The sequence below is a fragment of the Sorex fumeus genome, unplaced genomic scaffold (assembly GCF_029834395.1).
Source record: "Sorex fumeus unplaced genomic scaffold, SorFum_2.1 ptg000103l, whole genome shotgun sequence".
In the NCBI taxonomy this organism is placed as follows: Eukaryota; Metazoa; Chordata; class Mammalia; order Eulipotyphla; family Soricidae; genus Sorex; species Sorex fumeus.
The window spans coordinates 339,800-362,415 of NW_026606160.1; positions in this window are offsets into that span (position 1 = coordinate 339,800).

The following is a 22,616-nucleotide window of genomic DNA, read 5'->3' on the forward strand; positions in this document are numbered from 1 at the left end:
TGACCGGAAGTGTAGGTGAGGTCACAGAGCCCCGCCTTTCCCTGGGGTCTTTGTGGGCGGAGCAATCTCCACCCTGTTTGTTGCCTGGTGAGGAGCGGGGGTGGGGCGGGAAGGGGGCGGCCAGGGCGTGGGGGCGTCCCATAGGGCCAGTTTCCTCGCTGGCCTGGCCGCTGAGTGGTCCATCTGGGAGCTCTGAGCCTCCGCCGCCTGCCCAGCCCGGGATGCCCCCAGCGCCCGCCTTTTCGAGAGGTTTGTCTCTCCCTTCCGTCTATCTTAGCGCATCGCATCCAGGGAGGTTTTTATTTAGGAGGCGCGTGCGGGGAGGGGGGCGGTGAGGGAATGGGGGGGGTCGGTGGTGCCTGGCAGGTGGGCTGACAAGTGAAGTGGAAGGTTCGGGAGCAAAAGTCGTTCGGAAAGGGTCAGGAACAACGGAAATCAGGACGACCAGAAGAGAGAGAGTTTTCTTTTCAGGTTTGTTTTTCATTGTGCGTCCTGGTAGCCCTGGCCGGGGCGGCCCCATGGGGTCGGGGGCACGAGACCCTCGCCCTCCCCTCCAAGCCATCGCTCCGGCCCCCAACCGGAGAGGAACGTGTCGGAGCCCGAGGGAGCCCCAGCTTGCCCGCAAGTCTGAACACACTGCCTCATTCCTTCCTTTCCACAAATTCGTAGTCATCTGTTGCGTTTCATTGCATAACTCAAACTGCAGATTCAGGTTTTGGCATTGCAGCCATTTGATTTGAGAGTGGAGTCACTGGGTGTGAGTCGGCTGGTAAAATTTGCACGTTGGGGACAGATATTCTGCTGGCAGGGGATCAAGGATGTGATTTTGATGGTGGATGACAGGGCACTGCAGAGAGGAAATCGAGAGCCTAATGCTTGGCGTAGAGGCCCTTCCTGAGCTTCACTGGGTGGTGAAATCCCTGCTCAAAACCGAAAGAAATTTCTATTTTTTCCTTTGAACAAAATGTTTATTTCTATTTCTTCCATTTGATTGAAACTGGTAATTGTTTGAAAACAACTAGTTTGGGCTTTGGGGGGGGGAGCGATAGATCAGTGGGTGTAGACTTGGTTTTTACGCGACCGGCCCGGGTTTTATTCCTGGCGTCCCTTTTGGTCCCCTGAGGACCACCATGAGGAATTCCTCAGTGCAGAGACAGCAGTAACCCCTGTGCTTCACCAGGTGTGACCCAAAAAGCCAAAACTGAAAAAGAAAACCAGTTTGAGGGCACTAGTGTCAGCGCAGTGAGAAGGAGAAAGGTTTGCATCCATTTGCTCCCCTACAGACCCTCCAGGAGTGATCCCTGAGCACTGCCTGGTGTGTCTCTAAAGAAGACAAACTTCAAAATAAAAGGACCAAAAAAAGGATCGATCCTGAGAGCCATCCATTTTGGTGAGATGTTTTCAATGGCCCCCGTGGCTCGTCGTGTCTGCAGGGATGCAGGGTTGCCTTCACTCCATGCATCGGGCGCTCCACACTGAGCTCCACACTGAGCTTGAACTGAACCCTGACTGGAATCTATTTTCTTTTCTCTTGGAATGGTGTGTCAGCTTTCTGCTATCACTGTCGCTGTCCTCCCATGGTTCATCGATTTGCTCGAGCTGGCCTAGTAAGGTCCCCCGTTGGAGACTTGGTTGTTATTGTGTGTGGCATGTCGAATACATCACGGGGAGCTTGCCAGGCTTCGCCGTGCGGGCGAGATAATCTCCGTAGCTTGCCGGGCTCTCCGAGAGGGGTGGAGGAATCGAACTCAGGTCGGCCATGTTGGCTGCGTGCAAGGCAAACGCCCTACCGCGGTGCTCTCTCTCTAACGCTTTCTGCAAAGGGAGATATTTCCACTCGTGTCTGTTTATTGAGTTTACAAAAAAATAAAACACCGAACATATGGGGCTTTCCTAGTGCATTATTTATGAGGGACAAGATCAGTAAAAAGTGGCGGCCCCTGGTAGAAGGGGTACTCTGAAGGCCAGTTTTGTGGCAGGACACAAGCATCCTCCCGTTAGCATCCCAGAACTCTCAGTCTCCACATTGTTAGTAGCGGGACCATTCGGACCTGGGAGGTGCTTTCGTGCTTTCTTTCTCACTGAATTCCTGACATCCAGGCAGTTCCTGGGGTGCAGTAGAGGCTTCAGAGTGATGCGGAGCTTAGGGCGGTGCAGTGGGGTCTGTACACAGTACAGGGGTTGTGGGATTGAGTGTGCCCTTGTTGCATTTTGGCATGGGGCTGAGCACTGGGGCTACAGGCCTTGGGGTTGCGGAACCCACCCAAGGGCTAGGGGCTTGAGTGGCCAACACTCCCAACATGGGACTTGTCGGTACAAATCCTGAAGCCTTTAGCCTTGACGTAGATGCTATAGAATCTGCAGATTCATGTTCAGGGTCGGGGCTGCAGCCCCCTAAAGGCAAGAGACTCTGTTGCAGACCGTCCTATTCATTGGCGGTTGTGATGGGGAGGGGCCTTTTTGGAAGCGTGGTTCACGCAGGTGGGAGGTTTAGGCCAATGAAATTTTAATTTGGGGGTTTGTTTTAGTTGGTTTTTTTATGTTTTGTGGGGGGAGTGAGAGAGGACATACCCTAAGATGCTCACTCCTGGCTCAGTGCTCAGGAATCATTCCTGGCGGTGCTCTGGGATCTGGGATGCTGAAGCTTGATTGGGGCGAGGAGGGCAAGCATCTTGCCTGCTTTACTGTCTGTCTAATTCCAACGCTGATGTTTTTTTCCAGATGAGGAATTTAGACTCATCTTCAGTTATGAAAAATCCTCTATGCTTCATCTCTTCCTGACTGGGCGATCCCTGGATACTGGCTCTTGGGGTGAGTATAGCAGGTCAAGGATTTAATTTTCCTTGCTCTTGAAGGAAGGTGTTCTTATTGTCGCATTGGGGGGGGGGGAAACTTTGCTCAGGGGTCACTCCTGGCTTGCTGGCAAGAAATTTACTTTGAAAGGGCCAGAGGTATGGTGCAGCAAGTAGGGTGCTTGCCTTGCATGCAGCTAACACAGATTTGATCAGCTGCATCCCAGCAAACCTCAGACATTCCAGGACAGATCCCTGAATGCAGAGCTAGGAGTACTCCTGACACTGTTGGTTCTGGCTCAGACACACACACACGGAATATCTGACAGCAGAGATAGAAGTGTGCTCCTGCAGCATAGGTTTTAAGGACCCACTGTTTGACTCTTGAACTATTTTATGCTACAATTTGTCAGGGTACGTGGATTTATTTCCCTCTATTTGGATAGAGTTTACTGTTTGTCATTGCTGTATTTTGGGGTCACACACTACAGTACTCAGGCCTTACTCCTGCTCTGACCTCAGGGATCACAGCTGTCGGGGTCCCTCGACAATCGGGTGCCTGGCTAGAGGACTTGGTCAGGCAATTGCAAGCTGCTCATACCTGCTGTGTCATCACACAGTCCTCCAAGATAGGATATTTATTATAGGTAAAAGGTAGGCACAGCCAGGAGTGTTTCCTCAGCCCAGAGGTAGTAAAAAGCCCTATAGGTTGCTGTGTGGGGACTATGTGGTGTCTGGCCCTTTAAAACCCTGACCGGAAGTGTAGGTGAGGTCACAGAGCCCCGCCTTTCCCTGGGGTCTTTGTGGGCGGAGCAATCTCCACCCTGTTTGTTGCCTGGTGAGGAGCGGGGGTGGGGCGGGAAGGGGGCGGCCAGGGCGTGGGGGCGTCCCATAGGGCCAGTTTCCTCGCTGGCCTGGCCGCTGAGTGGTCCATCTGGGAGCTCTGAGCCTCCGCCGCCTGCCCAGCCCGGGATGCCCCCAGCGCCCGCCTTTTCGAGAGGTTTGTCTCTCCCTTCCGTCTATCTTAGCGCATCGCATCCAGGGAGGTTTTTATTTAGGAGGCGCCGTGCGGGGAGGGGGGCGGTGAGGGAATGGGGGGGGTCGGTGGTGCCTGGCAGGTGGGCTGACAAGTGAAGTGGAAGGTTCGGGAGCAAAAGTCGTTCGGAAAGGGTCAGGAACAACGGAAATCAGGACGACCAGAAGAGAGAGAGTTTTCTTTTCAGGTTTGTTTTTCATTGTGCGTCCTGGTAGCCCTGGCCGGGGCGGCCCCATGGGGTCGGGGGCACGAGACCCTCGCCCTCCCCTCCAAGCCATCGCTCCGGCCCCCAACCGGAGAGGAACGTGTCGGAGCCCGAGGGAGCCCCAGCTTGCCCGCAAGTCTGAACACACTGCCTCATTCCTTTCTTTCCACAAATTCGTAGTCATCTGTTGCGTTTCATTGCATAACTCAAACTGCAGATTCAGGTTTTGGCATTGCAGCCATTTGATTTGAGAGTGGAGTCACTGGGTGTGAGTCGGCTGGTAAAATTTGCACGTTGGGGACAGATATTCTGCTGGCAGGGGATCAAGGATGTGATTTTGATGGTGGATGACAGGGCACTGCAGAGAGGAAATCGAGAGCCTAATGCTTGGCGTAGAGGCCCTTCCTGAGCTTCACTGGGTGGTGAAATCCCTGCTCAAAACCGAAAGAAATTTCTATTTTTTCCTTTGAACAAAATGTTTATTTCTATTTCTTCCATTTGATCGAAACTGGTAATTGTTTGAAAACAACTAGTTTGGGCTTTGGGGGGGGGAGCGATAGATCAGTGGGTGTAGACTTGGTTTTTACGCGACCGGCCCGGGTTTTATTCCTGGCGTCCCTTTTGGTCCCCTGAGGACCACCATGAGGAATTCCTCAGTGCAGAGACAGCAGTAACCCCTGTGCTTCACCAGGTGTGACCCAAAAAGCCAAAACTGAAAAAGAAAACCAGTTTGAGGGCACTAGTGTCAGCGCAGTGAGAAGGAGAAAGGTTTGCATCCATTTGCTCCCCTACAGACCCTCCAGGAGTGATCCCTGAGCACTGCCTGGTGTGTCTCTAAAGAAGACAAACTTCAAAATAAAAGGACCAAAAAAAGGATCGATCCTGAGAGCCATCCATTTTGGTGAGATGTTTTCAATGGCCCCCGTGGCTCGTCGTGTCTGCAGGGATGCAGGGTTGCCTTCACTCCATGCATCGGGCGCTCCACACTGAGCTCCACACTGAGCTTGAACTGAACCCTGACTGGAATCTATTTTCTTTTCTCTTGGAATGGTGTGTCAGCTTTCTGCTATCACTGTCGCTGTCCTCCCATGGTTCATCGATTTGCTCGAGCTGGCCTAGTAAGGTCCCCCGTTGGAGACTTGGTTGTTATTGTGTGTGGCATGTCGAATACATCACGGGGAGCTTGCCAGGCTTCGCCGTGCGGGCGAGATACTCTCCGTAGCTTGCCGGGCTCTCCGAGAGGGGTGGAGGAATCGAACTCAGGTCGGCCATGTTGGCTGCGTGCAAGGCAAACGCCCTACCGCGGTGCTCTCTCTCTAACGCTTTCTGCAAAGGGAGATATTTCCACTCGTGTCTGTTTATTGAGTTTACAAAAAAATAAAACACCGAACATATGGGGCTTTCCTAGTGCATTATTTATGAGGGACAAGATCAGTAAAAAGTGGCGGCCCCTGGTAGAAGGGGTACTCTGAAGGCCAGTTTTGTGGCAGGACACAAGCATCCTCCCGTTAGCATCCCAGAACTCTCAGTCTCCACATTGTTAGTAGCGGGACCATTCGGACCTGGGAGGTGCTTTCGTGCTTTCTTTCTCACTGAATTCCTGACATCCAGGCAGTTCCTGGGGTGCAGTAGAGGCTTCAGAGTGATGCGGAGCTTAGGGCGGTGCAGTGGGGTCTGTACACAGTACAGGGGTTGTGGGATTGAGTGTGCCCTTGTTGCATTTTGGCATGGGGCTGAGCACTGGGGCTACAGGCCTTGGGGTTGCGGAACCCACCCAAGGGCTAGGGGCTTGAGTGGCCAACACTCCCAACATGGGACTTGTCGGTACAAATCCTGAAGCCTTTAGCCTTGACGTAGATGCTATAGAATCTGCAGATTCATGTTCAGGGTCGGGGCTGCAGCCCCCTAAAGGCAAGAGACTCTGTTGCAGACCGTCCTATTCATTGGCGGTTGTGATGGGGAGGGGCCTTTTTGGAAGCGTGGTTCACGCAGGTGGGAGGTTTAGGCCAATGAAATTTTAATTTGGGGGTTTGTTTTAGTTGGTTTTTTTATGTTTTGTGGGGGGAGTGAGAGAGGACATACCCTAAGATGCTCACTCCTGGCTCAGTGCTCAGGAATCATTCCTGGCGGTGCTCTGGGATCTGGGATGCTGAAGCTTGATTGGGGCGAGGAGGGCAAGCATCTTGCCTGCTTTACTGTCTGTCTAATTCCAACGCTGATGTTTTTTTCCAGATGAGGAATTTAGACTCATCTTCAGTTATGAAAAATCCTCTATGCTTCATCTCTTCCTGACTGGGCGATCCCTGGATACTGGCTCTTGGGGTGAGTATAGCAGGTCAAGGATTTAATTTTCCTTGCTCTTGAAGGAAGGTGTTCTTATTGTCGCATTGGGGGGGGGGAAACTTTGCTCAGGGGTCACTCCTGGCTTGCTGGCAAGAAATTTACTTTGAAAGGGCCAGAGGTATGGTGCAGCAAGTAGGGTGCTTGCCTTGCATGCAGCTAACACAGATTTGATCAGCTGCATCCCAGCAAACCTCAGACATTCCAGGACAGATCCCTGAATGCAGAGCTAGGAGTACTCCTGACACTGTTGGTTCTGGCTCAGACACACACACACGGAATATCTGACAGCAGAGATAGAAGTGTGCTCCTGCAGCATAGGTTTTAAGGACCCACTGTTTGACTCTTGAACTATTTTATGCTACAATTTGTCAGGGTACGTGGATTTATTTCCCTCTATTTGGATAGAGTTTACTGTTTGTCATTGCTGTATTTTGGGGTCACACACTACAGTACTCAGGCCTTACTCCTGCTCTGACCTCAGGGATCACAGCTGTCGGGGTCCCTCGACAATCGGGTGCCTGGCTAGAGGACTTGGTCAGGCAATTGCAAGCTGCTCATACCTGCTGTGTCATCACACAGTCCTCCAAGATAGGATATTTATTATAGGTAAAAGGTAGGCACAGCCAGGAGTGTTTCCTCAGCCCAGAGGTAGTAAAAAGCCCTATAGGTTGCTGTGTGGGGACTATGTGGTGTCTGGCCCTTTAAAACCCTGACCGGAAGTGTAGGTGAGGTCACAGAGCCCCGCCTTTCCCTGGGGTCTTTGTGGGCGGAGCAATCTCCACCCTGTTTGTTGCCTGGTGAGGAGCGGGGGTGGGGCGGGAAGGGGGCGGCCAGGGCGTGGGGGCGTCCCATAGGGCCAGTTTCCTCGCTGGCCTGGCCGCTGAGTGGTCCATCTGGGAGCTCTGAGCCTCCGCCGCCTGCCCAGCCCGGGATGCCCCCAGCGCCCGCCTTTTCGAGAGGTTTGTCTCTCCCTTCCGTCTATCTTAGCGCATCGCATCCAGGGAGGTTTTTATTTAGGAGGCGCGTGCGGGGAGGGGGGCGGTGAGGGAATGGGGGGGGTCGGTGGTGCCTGGCAGGTGGGCTGACAAGTGAAGTGGAAGGTTCGGGAGCAAAAGTCGTTCGGAAAGGGTCAGGAACAACGGAAATCAGGACGACCAGAAGAGAGAGAGTTTTCTTTTCAGGTTTGTTTTTCATTGTGCGTCCTGGTAGCCCTGGCCGGGGCGGCCCCATGGGGTCGGGGGCACGAGACCCTCGCCCTCCCCTCCAAGCCATCGCTCCGGCCCCCAACCGGAGAGGAACGTGTCGGAGCCCGAGGGAGCCCCAGCTTGCCCGCAAGTCTGAACACACTGCCTCATTCCTTCCTTTCCACAAATTCGTAGTCATCTGTTGCGTTTCATTGCATAACTCAAACTGCAGATTCAGGTTTTGGCATTGCAGCCATTTGATTTGAGAGTGGAGTCACTGGGTGTGAGTCGGCTGGTAAAATTTGCACGTTGGGGACAGATATTCTGCTGGCAGGGGATCAAGGATGTGATTTTGATGGTGGATGACAGGGCACTGCAGAGAGGAAATCGAGAGCCTAATGCTTGGCGTAGAGGCCCTTCCTGAGCTTCACTGGGTGGTGAAATCCCTGCTCAAAACCGAAAGAAATTTCTATTTTTTCCTTTGAACAAAATGTTTATTTCTATTTCTTCCATTTGATCGAAACTGGTAATTGTTTGAAAACAACTAGTTTGGGCTTTGGGGGGGGGAGCGATAGATCAGTGGGTGTAGACTTGGTTTTTACGCGACCGGCCCGGGTTTTATTCCTGGCGTCCCTTTTGGTCCCCTGAGGACCACCATGAGGAATTCCTCAGTGCAGAGACAGCAGTAACCCCTGTGCTTCACCAGGTGTGACCCAAAAAGCCAAAACTGAAAAAGAAAACCAGTTTGAGGGCACTAGTGTCAGCGCAGTGAGAAGGAGAAAGGTTTGCATCCATTTGCTCCCCTACAGACCCTCCAGGAGTGATCCCTGAGCACTGCCTGGTGTGTCTCTAAAGAAGACAAACTTCAAAATAAAAGGACCAAAAAAAGGATCGATCCTGAGAGCCATCCATTTTGGTGAGATGTTTTCAATGGCCCCCGTGGCTCGTCGTGTCTGCAGGGATGCAGGGTTGCCTTCACTCCATGCATCGGGCGCTCCACACTGAGCTCCACACTGAGCTTGAACTGAACCCTGACTGGAATCTATTTTCTTTTCTCTTGGAATGGTGTGTCAGCTTTCTGCTATCACTGTCGCTGTCCTCCCATGGTTCATCGATTTGCTCGAGCTGGCCTAGTAAGGTCCCCCGTTGGAGACTTGGTTGTTATTGTGTGTGGCATGTCGAATACATCACGGGGAGCTTGCCAGGCTTCGCCGTGCGGGCGAGATACTCTCCGTAGCTTGCCGGGCTCTCCGAGAGGGGTGGAGGAATCGAACTCAGGTCGGCCATGTTGGCTGCGTGCAAGGCAAACGCCCTACCGCGGTGCTCTCTCTCTAACGCTTTCTGCAAAGGGAGATATTTCCACTCGTGTCTGTTTATTGAGTTTACAAAAAAATAAAACACCGAACATATGGGGCTTTCCTAGTGCATTATTTATGAGGGACAAGATCAGTAAAAAGTGGCGGCCCCTGGTAGAAGGGGTACTCTGAAGGCCAGTTTTGTGGCAGGACACAAGCATCCTCCCGTTAGCATCCCAGAACTCTCAGTCTCCACATTGTTAGTAGCGGGACCATTCGGACCTGGGAGGTGCTTTCGTGCTTTCTTTCTCACTGAATTCCTGACATCCAGGCAGTTCCTGGGGTGCAGTAGAGGCTTCAGAGTGATGCGGAGCTTAGGGCGGTGCAGTGGGGTCTGTACACAGTACAGGGGTTGTGGGATTGAGTGTGCCCTTGTTGCATTTTGGCATGGGGCTGAGCACTGGGGCTACAGGCCTTGGGGTTGCGGAACCCACCCAAGGGCTAGGGGCTTGAGTGGCCAACACTCCCAACATGGGACTTGTCGGTACAAATCCTGAAGCCTTTAGCCTTGACGTAGATGCTATAGAATCTGCAGATTCATGTTCAGGGTCGGGGCTGCAGCCCCCTAAAGGCAAGAGACTCTGTTGCAGACCGTCCTATTCATTGGCGGTTGTGATGGGGAGGGGCCTTTTTGGAAGCGTGGTTCACGCAGGTGGGAGGTTTAGGCCAATGAAATTTTAATTTGGGGGTTTGTTTTAGTTGGTTTTTTTATGTTTTGTGGGGGGAGTGAGAGAGGACATACCCTAAGATGCTCACTCCTGGCTCAGTGCTCAGGAATCATTCCTGGCGGTGCTCTGGGATCTGGGATGCTGAAGCTTGATTGGGGCGAGGAGGGCAAGCATCTTGCCTGCTTTACTGTCTGTCTAATTCCAACGCTGATGTTTTTTTCCAGATGAGGAATTTAGACTCATCTTCAGTTATGAAAAATCCTCTATGCTTCATCTCTTCCTGACTGGGCGATCCCTGGATACTGGCTCTTGGGGTGAGTATAGCAGGTCAAGGATTTAATTTTCCTTGCTCAGGAAGGAAGGTGTTCTTATTGTCGCATTGGGGGGGGGGAAACTTTGCTCAGGGGTCACTCCTGGCTTGCTGGCAAGAAATTTACTTTGAAAGGGCCAGAGGTATGGTGCAGCAAGTAGGGTGCTTGCCTTGCATGCAGCTAACACAGATTTGATCAGCTGCATCCCAGCAAACCTCAGACATTCCAGGACAGATCCCTGAATGCAGAGCTAGGAGTACTCCTGACACTGTTGGTTCTGGCTCAGACACACACACACGGAATATCTGACAGCAGAGATAGAAGTGTGCTCCTGCAGCATAGGTTTTAAGGACCCACTGTTTGACTCTTGAACTATTTTATGCTACAATTTGTCAGGGTACGTGGATTTATTTCCCTCTATTTGGATAGAGTTTACTGTTTGTCATTGCTGTATTTTGGGGTCACACACTACAGTACTCAGGCCTTACTCCTGCTCTGACCTCAGGGATCACAGCTGTCGGGGTCCCTCGACAATCGGGTGCCTGGCTAGAGGACTTGGTCAGGCAATTGCAAGCTGCTCATACCTGCTGTGTCATCACACAGTCCTCCAAGATAGGATATTTATTATAGGTAAAAGGTAGGCACAGCCAGGAGTGTTTCCTCAGCCCAGAGGTAGTAAAAAGCCCTATAGGTTGCTGTGTGGGGACTATGTGGTGTCTGGCCCTTTAAAACCCTGACCGGAAGTGTAGGTGAGGTCACAGAGCCCCGCCTTTCCCTGGGGTCTTTGTGGGCGGAGCAATCTCCACCCTGTTTGTTGCCTGGTGAGGAGCGGGGGTGGGGCGGGAAGGGGGCGGCCAGGGCGTGGGGGCGTCCCATAGGGCCAGTTTCCTCGCTGGCCTGGCCGCTGAGTGGTCCATCTGGGAGCTCTGAGCCTCCGCCGCCTGCCCAGCCCGGGATGCCCCCAGCGCCCGCCTTTTCGAGAGGTTTGTCTCTCCCTTCCGTCTATCTTAGCGCATCGCATCCAGGGAGGTTTTTATTTAGGAGGCGCGTGCGGGGAGGGGGGCGGTGAGGGAATGGGGGGGGTCGGTGGTGCCTGGCAGGTGGGCTGACAAGTGAAGTGGAAGGTTCGGGAGCAAAAGTCGTTCGGAAAGGGTCAGGAACAACGGAAATCAGGACGACCAGAAGAGAGAGAGTTTTCTTTTCAGGTTTGTTTTTCATTGTGCGTCCTGGTAGCCCTGGCCGGGGCGGCCCCATGGGGTCGGGGGCACGAGACCCTCGCCCTCCCCTCCAAGCCATCGCTCCGGCCCCCAACCGGAGAGGAACGTGTCGGAGCCCGAGGGAGCCCCAGCTTGCCCGCAAGTCTGAACACACTGCCTCATTCCTTTCTTTCCACAAATTCGTAGTCATCTGTTGCGTTTCATTGCATAACTCAAACTGCAGATTCAGGTTTTGGCATTGCAGCCATTTGATTTGAGAGTGGAGTCACTGGGTGTGAGTCGGCTGGTAAAATTTGCACGTTGGGGACAGATATTCTGCTGGCAGGGGATCAAGGATGTGATTTTGATGGTGGATGACAGGGCACTGCAGAGAGGAAATCGAGAGCCTAATGCTTGGCGTAGAGGCCCTTCCTGAGCTTCACTGGGTGGTGAAATCCCTGCTCAAAACCGAAAGAAATTTCTATTTTTTCCTTTGAACAAAATGTTTATTTCTATTTCTTCCATTTGATCGAAACTGGTAATTGTTTGAAAACAACTAGTTTGGGCTTTGGGGGGGGGAGCGATAGATCAGTGGGTGTAGACTTGGTTTTTACGCGACCGGCCCGGGTTTTATTCCTGGCGTCCCTTTTGGTCCCCTGAGGACCACCATGAGGAATTCCTCAGTGCAGAGACAGCAGTAACCCCTGTGCTTCACCAGGTGTGACCCAAAAAGCCAAAACTGAAAAAGAAAACCAGTTTGAGGGCACTAGTGTCAGCGCAGTGAGAAGGAGAAAGGTTTGCATCCATTTGCTCCCCTACAGACCCTCCAGGAGTGATCCCTGAGCACTGCCTGGTGTGTCTCTAAAGAAGACAAACTTCAAAATAAAAGGACCAAAAAAAGGATCGATCCTGAGAGCCATCCATTTTGGTGAGATGTTTTCAATGGCCCCCGTGGCTCGTCGTGTCTGCAGGGATGCAGGGTTGCCTTCACTCCATGCATCGGGCGCTCCACACTGAGCTCCACACTGAGCTTGAACTGAACCCTGACTGGAATCTATTTTCTTTTCTCTTGGAATGGTGTGTCAGCTTTCTGCTATCACTGTCGCTGTCCTCCCATGGTTCATCGATTTGCTCGAGCTGGCCTAGTAAGGTCCCCCGTTGGAGACTTGGTTGTTATTGTGTGTGGCATGTCGAATACATCACGGGGAGCTTGCCAGGCTTCGCCGTGCGGGCGAGATACTCTCCGTAGCTTGCCGGGCTCTCCGAGAGGGGTGGAGGAATCGAACTCAGGTCGGCCATGTTGGCTGCGTGCAAGGCAAACGCCCTACCGCGGTGCTCTCTCTCTAACGCTTTCTGCAAAGGGAGATATTTCCACTCGTGTCTGTTTATTGAGTTTACAAAAAAATAAAACACCGAACATATGGGGCTTTCCTAGTGCATTATTTATGAGGGACAAGATCAGTAAAAAGTGGCGGCCCCTGGTAGAAGGGGTACTCTGAAGGCCAGTTTTGTGGCAGGACACAAGCATCCTCCCGTTAGCATCCCAGAACTCTCAGTCTCCACATTGTTAGTAGCGGGACCATTCGGACCTGGGAGGTGCTTTCGTGCTTTCTTTCTCACTGAATTCCTGACATCCAGGCAGTTCCTGGGGTGCAGTAGTGGCTTCAGAGTGATGCGGAGCTTAGGGCGGTGCAGTGGGGTCTGTACACAGTACAGGGGTTGTGGGATTGAGTGTGCCCTTGTTGCATTTTGGCATGGGGCTGAGCACTGGGGCTACAGGCCTTGGGGTTGCGGAACCCACCCAAGGGCTAGGGGCTTGAGTGGCCAACACTCCCAACATGGGACTTGTCGGTACAAATCCTGAAGCCTTTAGCCTTGACGTAGATGCTATAGAATCTGCAGATTCACGTTCAGGGTCGGGGCTGCAGCCCCCTAAAGGCAAGAGACTCTGTTGCAGACCGTCCTATTCATTGGCGGTTGTGATGGGGAGGGGCCTTTTTGGAAGCGTGGTTCACGCAGGTGGGAGGTTTAGGCCAATGAAATTTTAATTTGGGGGTTTGTTTTAGTTGTTTTTTTATGTTTTGTGGGGGGAGTGAGAGAGGACATACCCTAAGATGCTCACTCCTGGCTCAGTGCTCAGGAATCATTCCTGGCGGTGCTCTGGGATCTGGGATGCTGAAGCTTGATTGGGGCGAGGAGGGCAAGCATCTTGCCTGCTTTACTGTCTGTCTAATTCCAACGCTGATGTTTTTTTCCAGATGAGGAATTTAGACTCATCTTCAGTTATGAAAAATCCTCTATGCTTCATCTCTTCCTGACTGGGCGATCCCTGGATACTGGCTCTTGGGGTGAGTATAGCAGGTCAAGGATTTAATTTTCCTTGCTCTTGAAGGAAGATGTTCTTATTGTCGCATTGGGGGGGGGGGAACTTTGCTCAGGGGTCACTCCTGGCTTGCTGGCAAGAAATTTACTTTGAAAGGGCCAGAGGTATGGTGCAGCAAGTAGGGTGCTTGCCTTGCATGCAGCTAACAGAGATTTGATCAGCTGCATCCCAGCAAACCTCAGACATTCCAGGACAGATCCCTGAATGCAGAGCTAGGAGTACTCCTGACACTGTTGGTTCTGGCTCAGACACACACACACGGAATATCTGACAGCAGAGATAGAAGTGTGCTCCTGCAGCATAGGTTTTAAGGACCCACTGTTTGACTCTTGAACTATTTTATGCTACAATTTGTCAGGGTACGTGGATTTATTTCCCTCTATTTGGATAGAGTTTACTGTTTGTCATTGCTGTATTTTGGGGTCACACACTACAGTACTCAGGCCTTACTCCTGCTCTGACCTCAGGGATCACAGCTGTCGGGGTCCCTCGACAATCGGGTGCCTGGCTAGAGGACTTGGTCAGGCAATTGCAAGCTGCTCATACCTGCTGTGTCATCACACAGTCCTCCAAGATAGGATATTTATTATAGGTAAAAGGTAGGCACAGCCAGGAGTGTTTCCTCAGCCCAGAGGTAGTAAAAAGCCCTATAGGTTGCTGTGTGGGGACTATGTGGTGTCTGGCCCTTTAAAACCCTGACCGGAAATGTAGGTGAGGTCACAGAGCCCCGCCTTTCCCTGGGGTCTTTGTGGGCGGAGCAATCTCCACCCTGTTTGTTGCCTGGTGAGGAGCGGGGGTGGGGCGGGAAGGGGGAGGCCAGGGCGTGGGGGCCAGGGCGTGGGGGCGTCCCATAGGGCCAGATTCCTCGCTGGCCTGGCCGCTGAGTGGTCCATCTGGGAGCTCTGAGCCTCCGCCGCCTGCCCAGCCCGGGATGCCCCCAGCGCCCGCCTTTTCGAGAGGTTTGTCTCTCCCTTCCGTCTATCTTAGCGCATCGCATCCAGGGAGGTTTTTATTTAGGGGGGGGGTGAGGGAATGGGGGGGTCGGTGGTGCCTGGCAGGTGGGCTGACAAGTGAAGTGGAAGGTTCGGGAGCAAAAGTCGTTCGGAAAGGGTCAGGAACAACGGAAATCAGGACGACCAGAAGAGAGAGAGTTTTCTTTTCAGGTTTGTTTTTCATTGTGCGTCCTGGTAGCCCTGGCCGGGGCGGCCCCTTGGGGTCGGGGGCACGAGACCCTCGCCCTCCCCTCCAACCCATCGCTCCGGCCCCCAACCGGAGAGGAACGTGTCGGAGCCCGAGGGAGCCCCAGCTTGCCCGCAAGTCTGAACACACTGCCTCATTCCTTCCTTTCCACAAATTCGTAGTCATCTGTTGCGTTTCATTGCATAACTCAAACTGCAGATTCAGGTTTTGGCATTGCAGCCATTTGATTTGAGAGTGGAGTCACTGGGTGTGAGTCGGCTGGTAAAATTTGCACGTTGGGGACAGATATTCTGCTGGCAGGGGATCAAGGATGTGATTTTGATGGTGGATGACAGGGCACTGCAGAGAGGAAATCGAGAGCCTAATGCTTGGCGTAGAGGCCCTTCCTGAGCTTCACTGGGTGGTGAAATCACTGCTCAAAACCGAAAGAAATTTCTATTTTTTCCTTTGAACAAAATGTTTATTTCTATTTCTTCCATTTGATCGAAACTGGTAATTGTTTGAAAACAACTAGTTTGGGCTTTGGGGGGGGAGCGATAGATCAGTGGGTGTAGACTTGGTTTTTACGCGACCGGCCCGGGTTTTATTCCTGGCGTCCCTTTTGGTCCCCTGAGGACCACCATGAGGAATTCCTCAGTGCAGAGACAGCAGTAACCCCTGTGCTTCACCAGGTGTGACCCAAAAAGCCAAAACTGAAAAAGAAAACCAGTTTGAGGGCACTAGTGTCAGCGCAGTGAGAAGGAGAAAGGTTTGCATCCATTTGCTCCCCTACAGACCCTCCAGGAGTGATCCCTGAGCACTGCCTGGTGTGTCTCTAAAGAAGACAAACTTCAAAATAAAAGGACCAAAAAAAGGATCGATCCTGAGAGCCATCCATTTTGGTGAGATGTTTTCAATGGCCCCCGTGGCTCGTCGTGTCTGCAGGGATGCAGGGTTGCCTTCACTCCATGCATCAGGCGCTCCACACTGAGCTCCACACTGAGCTTGAACTGAACCCTGGCTGGAATCTATTTTCTTTTCTCTTGGAATGGTGTGTCAGCTTTCTGCTATCACTGTCGCTGTCCTCCCATGGTTCATCGATTTGCTCGAGCTGGCCTAGTAAGGTCCCCCGTTGGAGACTTGGTTGTTATTGTGTGTGGCATGTCGAATACATCACGGGGAGCTTGCCAGGCTTCGCCGTGCGGGCGAGATACTCTCCGTAGCTTGCCGGGCTCTCCGAGAGGGGTGGAGGAATCGAACTCAGGTCGGCCATGTTGGCTGCGTGCAAGGCAAACGCCCTACCGCGGTGCTCTCTCTCTAACGCTTTCTGCAAAGGGAGATATTTCCACTCGTGTCTGTTTATTGAGTTTACAAAAAAATAAAACATGCATCAGGCGCTCCACACTGAGCTCCACACTGAGCTTGAACTGAACCCTGACTGGAATCTTATTTTCTTTTCTCTTGGAATGGCGTGTCAGCTTTCTGCTATCACTGTCACTGTCCTCATCATTGTTCATGGATTTGCTCGAGCGGGCCCAGTAACGTCTGCGTTGGTGACTTTGTTGTTACTGTGTATGGCGTATAGAATACATCACGGGGAGTTTGCCAGGCTATGCCGTGCGGTCAAGATACTCTCGGGAGCTTGCCGGGCTCTCTGAGAGGGGCGGAAGAATCGAACTCTGAAATTGTGCTTCCGAAACTGCCTCCTGCAGTTTTCCTTGTAGTCAGTGGTCCACTGGTTTGGTGTTTTCAAGGGGCAGTGCATTGACTGGACAGTGCTCCCCGATGTTCTTACCAGCCTCTACTCCTATTCCAGTGTCTGTCCAGCTCTCTGGGATGCTGCTTGGCCAGTTCCTCAGCATCTCCTGGGCTGGCTTGGCCGTCACTGGTTTCACCCCATCTTGATTCGTTCCTCAGGAAACTCAATATCCGATGAGTTGTACCAACCTTCCTGTTTTACCTTGAATCTACCCAGCTGCATATTTCCTTGTTGGACTGTGTGTGAAAGCATTAGGTCATTGTTTGACTGGTCAGTAGAAGATCAAAGTTCTTCTCCTTATCTACAGCACCCCCACTGTGTGACCCCAGAATCTGCCTCTCGGCACTTTTTTCCAGTCTATCCGCCCTTCAGCCAGATTCACCTGGGTGGGCAAAAAGGGTCTCTACCTCTGGTTCATGACACTTTAAGGCTATAGATCCTGGCAGAAGTGGAAGTGATGTCACAGGCTGGCAACCTTCAGATGTCCTTTCTATTCCAGTTGTGGTTGCCTGCATTAGGCCACCATTGGTGTCGTGGGCAGGGAAGAAAATGGAGGCCCTGGGTGGAAGGCGGACTACGAAGGCCGATTTTTTTATCAGGATGGGAGTGGTGGTCCATGAGCTCCCTGTGCCTCCACACTGTGAGCGGTGTGGGCTGTTCCAGTTTGGGGGCCCTTTCATGCTTGTTTTACTCTTGTTTCTGATAGCAGCTGGTTCTTGAGGCAAGGTGAATACTTTAGGGGAACCCAGAGGCTTTAGGGGGTGCAGGGTTCGAGCATGAGTGGGTGATCGTGAGGCACCCCTTTGCCCACCATTGCCTCTTGCTCCACGATCTGTCAGCGGCGGGTGGGCTTGGGGCTGAGGGGTGGCCTGAGTGCGGGGCCTGCGGGACTTGCAGAGAGCAGGACCTGGCTGTCCCGACCCTCCCTGCACGGGACTTCTCTCTGCCCTGATCCGGAGCCTTTGGCGTTGGCATCACATGTGTAAAACCTTCAGATTCACATCAAGGGGCAGGGCCTAAGACCCCTGCCTAGCAGATCCAGTTGTAGTCTCTCTTTTGATTGATTGCCGTGATGTGGTGGGGCCACATGGTGGTTTGTTCCCTGCCGGAGGGTGGGGTTTTAAATGAAACTTTTTCATTATTATTGTTTTGGTTTTCCTTGTGTACCACATCCGGAGATGCTTAGGGTTTACTTTTGGCTCTGAACTCAGGAATTCCTGATGGTGGTACTCAGTGACCATATGGGATGTGAGGAATGATCTGGGTTGGCTGCATGCAAGACAAGTTCCCTGCCTGCTTCACTGTCTCTGATTGCAACTTTTTTGGTTTTTGTCTACATCAAGAATTTTTGCTTCCTAAGGTCCAGTTGCAAAGCACCCCGCACTTATGATTTCTCAAGTCTTTGTATTCATTGCAGAATTCATACAGGAAAGAAGCCTTATTATATAAGTAAATAATGTGGGGACATCTTTATTGAATCCTCAGGCCTTACTAGGCATATGAGAATGAATAGTGGAGAGAAAATTTTATGTATGTAATGAATGTGAACAGGGCTTCATGGACCTTCAAGCTTTAGTAAACTTTGAAAATTTGTATTGGATGAGTTGATCCCGTATTAACCATCTATAAGGTCAGAACAGGCCCTATCATTTTAGCCAGATTCCTTTGGACAGGGGGTGGTCATAGGTGGTACAAAACTACAGCCAAGAAGGAAATCATCCTCGTATCATATGAAGAGCTACCTATGATGTAACTTCTGTAAGGAAAGTTTCTTGCTGAGTATCTCCCACACCGCAGCCATGCCAGTGCCCTGGAATTTTTCCATCACATGTATGTTTAACTTGTACATAGTGGTTCTTTGTGATGGAGGCCATGAGGAAGGTGACTAAATAAAAACAGGTACAAAAATAGGCGCTCTGTGGAACTGTCACAGCTCATCACTGTGTCATTGTTTACTCTCACTGCAACTTGGCCCAGAGGCCCTGGTTTTAGAGAATTATGACAGAGATGAATCACAATGCTGCATTGAAAACTGCAAAGTAGAAGACCAGGAAATCCTTTATTCTTCCAGTCTTTCTGTGCTAGATTTTGGGGTGCCACACCCCCTGGACTCAGGCTTTACTGTTGGTTCTTAGCTCAGGATTCCAGACTGGGGGTCACATATATCCTTATGGGGCTCAGAATCCAGGTCAGCCATGTGCAAGCAAGTACTTTGTCTTCCGTATCATTTCTACACTCCTTGTATTCATATTTTTTAAAATTTTACATTACATTAAAGATTCCCACTTGGTGGTCGTTCTGGGAGTTCTCTTTTTGAACTTTGCAGCCCTTTCTCCCCGCTCTGTGAAGTAGAATTTTGCATGAAGGAGACGGTGGTCCGATCCCGTTCGAAATTTTGGGACAACAGCGACATCAGTCAGGCAAAACCGTCGATTGAATATGATGTGGTCTATTTCATTGTGGAATCGTCCACCGGGAGACTCCCATGTCCATCGTTTAGATTCTGCCTTCTGGAACTGTGAGTTACCATGAATGGTCTTGGTCGACATGATGAACTCAGACAGTCTCTCACCCTGTTCGTTCCATTCTAGGCCATGGGTTCCGATGTGAAGTTCTTCAGCTGATCTTCTCGGTCCTATCTTGGCATTAAAATCACCCACAATGATCTTGTAGAAGGTGTGGTCTTCTTTATAGAACTTCTCTAGCTCCATGTAGAACTTCTCGATTTCTCTTTCATCATAATGAGATGTTGGTGCGTAGACAACGAAGATAGAAACTGCAGGCAGTGAGCCACATCTATTCAAATGTAAACGTCCGATTCGGGTTGTTAGGCATTCGAATGAATCAATGCTCTTGGCCAAGTTTGTGTTGATAAGGACACCGACGCCTCCAACACCTCTTTTATCGCATGTTCCGAGGAACAATTCTTCTCCAGTGTCGAAAACGGCATGGTGAGATTCGTGTCTTCTTGTCTCGGTCAGACCAATGATGTCGTACTTGATCATTCGCGCTTGTACCATCAGGTCCTCGATGGATGCATCTGATGCTAGCGTACGTGCATTGAAAGTACAGACGATCATTTTTGTCTTCCTTCGTTGTGGCAGCCTAGGTCGGCCTTGAGATTTTGTCGGCCTCTCCTTTCTCATCCTTCTCAGTGCTGCCATGTCGGTGAAGCCTTCAGGGTCAGGTGAATGAGACCAGTTGTAGTTACTGGTTTTGGCATATCGAATACACAGCGGATAGCTTGCCAGGCTCTTCCGTGTGGGCGGAATACTCTCGGTAGCTTGCCAGTCTTTCCGAGAGGTATAGAGGCTTTTGGGGTGACCTCTAATCACCCTTGTAGGTGTTACCATATTTGAACCCTATCAAATATGGTACGACAATTCCAGAAGACGGGTATTTAGTGTCTTATGATGTGTCGCGCGGCCGCAAGCGGCCGCGCGGTTCCGGAAAGCGTCCTGGAGTGTGGGGACGGCTGGGTAGTGGAAGTAGTGTCGAGAGTGGAAGTCTGCCAGTGGGGTATTTATCTGGGTAGGGTGGGTCTCCTGTGCACAATTCGATCCCTGGGTGGTTGATGGAAGCAGACAGGGCAGGGTAGGGTGGGGCTCCTGATTAGAATCCCTTTGTCACCTGTGGTGGTGGGAGCAAGCAGAGAAGCTCTGTCCCTGGGTCCGCCGAGCCTGGAGTCCAAGGTCTCAGAGAGTTCCGCTTACCTTGTTCTGTGGGTCTTCAGTTGTGCGTGGGTCTCGGCCGGAGCTGCCGCGCGGTTCCGGAAAGCGTCCTGGAGTGTGGCGACGGCTGGGTAGTGGAAGTAGTACTATTTGGTACTATTGCGGCAACATGGGAAGATGCCATTGTTGACAACATTGACGAGGAATACGATCGACTGGTTCAGCACCTCCATGAATGTGCGAGGAACGCCAAGAGAGAGATAGCCACAAAAAGTCGCCTATCTTCGAAAACTCTTGAGCTAATTCGCCAGCGTGGTTTGGCGCATGCCTCAGGCAACCGCAAGCTAACGTCCGAGCTTGCAAAGCAGTGCAGAGATGCGATCAAGGAAGACCTCAAAGAGAGAAGAGCAGAAGTACTGGTAGATGCGGCAGAAGCCGGGAAAAGTATTCGTAACGCCCGCCTGTCCTTCGCCAACTATAAGACCAAGATGACTGCCCTCCGACGTCCTGATGGATCCATCACATCCTCCAGAACGGCAATGGAGAAGATTATCCATGACTTCTACTCAAATCTCTTCGATAGCCATGTCCACTTGCCGACATACCAAATTCCACAGGATGGGTATGTCGTTCCCAACGTTCTCCCTTCCGAAATCCGACACGCCATTTCGTCAGTAAAGAAGCAAACAGCACCCGGCCCAGACAAGGTCAGACCTGAACACCTGAAGAACCTGCCGTCAGTACTCATCAATACACTGGCTCGGCTCTTCACTCGCTACCTGTCTGAATGCAAGGTTCCATCTCAGTGGAAAACCAGCAGGACCGTACTACTGTTCAAGAAGGGAGACATCCATGACATTGGCAACTATCGCCCGATCTGCCTATTGTCTGTCATCTACAAGTTGTTCACTCGAGTCATCCTGAATAGGATTGGCAGAACACTAGATGAAGGACAACCATGTGAGCAAGCAGGGTTCCGCAAAGGATTCAGCACCATCGACCATATCCACACGATAACCAAACTCATTGAGGTTTCTCGGGAGTTCAAGATGCCGCTCTGCTTAACGTTCATTGATTTAAAGAAGGCCTTTGATTCTGTTGAGACGGAAGCGGTCATTGAAGCCCTAGCCAATCAGGGCATACAAGCCCAATACATCAGGATCCTCCGTGAGCTGTATTGCGGATTCACTACCAGGATCTCACCATTCTACAAAGAAGTGATCGTTGATGTCAAGAGAGGGGTGCGGCAGGGTGATACCATTTCACCAAAACTCTTCAGTGCCACCCTCGAGAACATCATGCGACGACTGGAATGGGAAGGAATGGGAGTGAAGATAGATGGTCGGCAACTACACCACCTCCGCTTTGCTGATGACATTGTTTTAATAACACCAAACATCAGCCAAGCGGCACAAATGCTGGCCGACTTTGACCGTGAGTGTGGAAAGGTAGGACTACAGCTGAATCTTACGAAGACAATGTTTATGAGAAATAGCCTTGTTCCTGACGCCCCATTCGCTCTCAATGGAACGACCATCTCCGAATGCAACAGCTATGTGTACCTAGGTCGAGAGGTCAACATGACAAATGACCTGGCACCCGAGCTGCGCAGGAGGAAGAGAGCGGCTTGGAACGCCTTCAAGAACGTCGAAGAAATAGCTAAGAGGACGAAGAACCTCCGGCTCCGGGCACATCTCTTTGATTCCACTGTTCTTCCTGCATTAACATATGCCTCAGAGACCTGGGCCCTACGCAAACAAGATGAGAACGCCATTCAGGTCTCCCAAAGAATAATAGAAAGAGCTATGCTTGGAATATCACGTTTCACTCAAATGAGAGAACGAATCCGGAGTTCTGACATCCGTCGACAATCAAGGATCAGGGACGCTGTCTCATTTGCCAAGGTGTCGAAAATCAGATGGGCTGGTCACGTAATGAGATTTAAAGACGACCGTTGGACTAGAGCTGTTACTGATTGGATTCCACGGGATGTCAAGAGACCGCGTGGCCGCCCACCTACCAGATGGTCAGACTTCTTTGTCAAGGTCATGAACGATCGGTTTGAGGCCCTCCATGTTCCCGGAGCGAAGAGATGCCATTGGGCTACACTAGCACGCGACAGGGACAAATGGAGACGTTACTGGCGCCCGCTCGAGCAAATCGACGACTAACGGGAAGTTAAGTGATTAAGTGAAGTGAAAGATTAATATTCACAAAAAGTTTTAACTTGTGAAAATATCCTGACAAGGATCTTCATAGTGAGGTTTGGAGACCATTGAAATGGACTTTGAAATTGTGGAATGGGCCCCTTGAATCAAATGTTTTCCAGGTGGTAGGAACATGGGAGAGCCCCCTGCTTCCCCATCTCAACATGCATTCAGCTTTGATGACTAATAAAGGGGGTCACATTCCAGGATCCCACCCACCTCATTTCAGTAGTACAGGCACTTACGCCCTCACATAGCTCTGAGTCAGTCACTCGCTGACATTGTCAGTCTCCGTCTCATCCCTGGAACATAGAACAGGGAATGTGG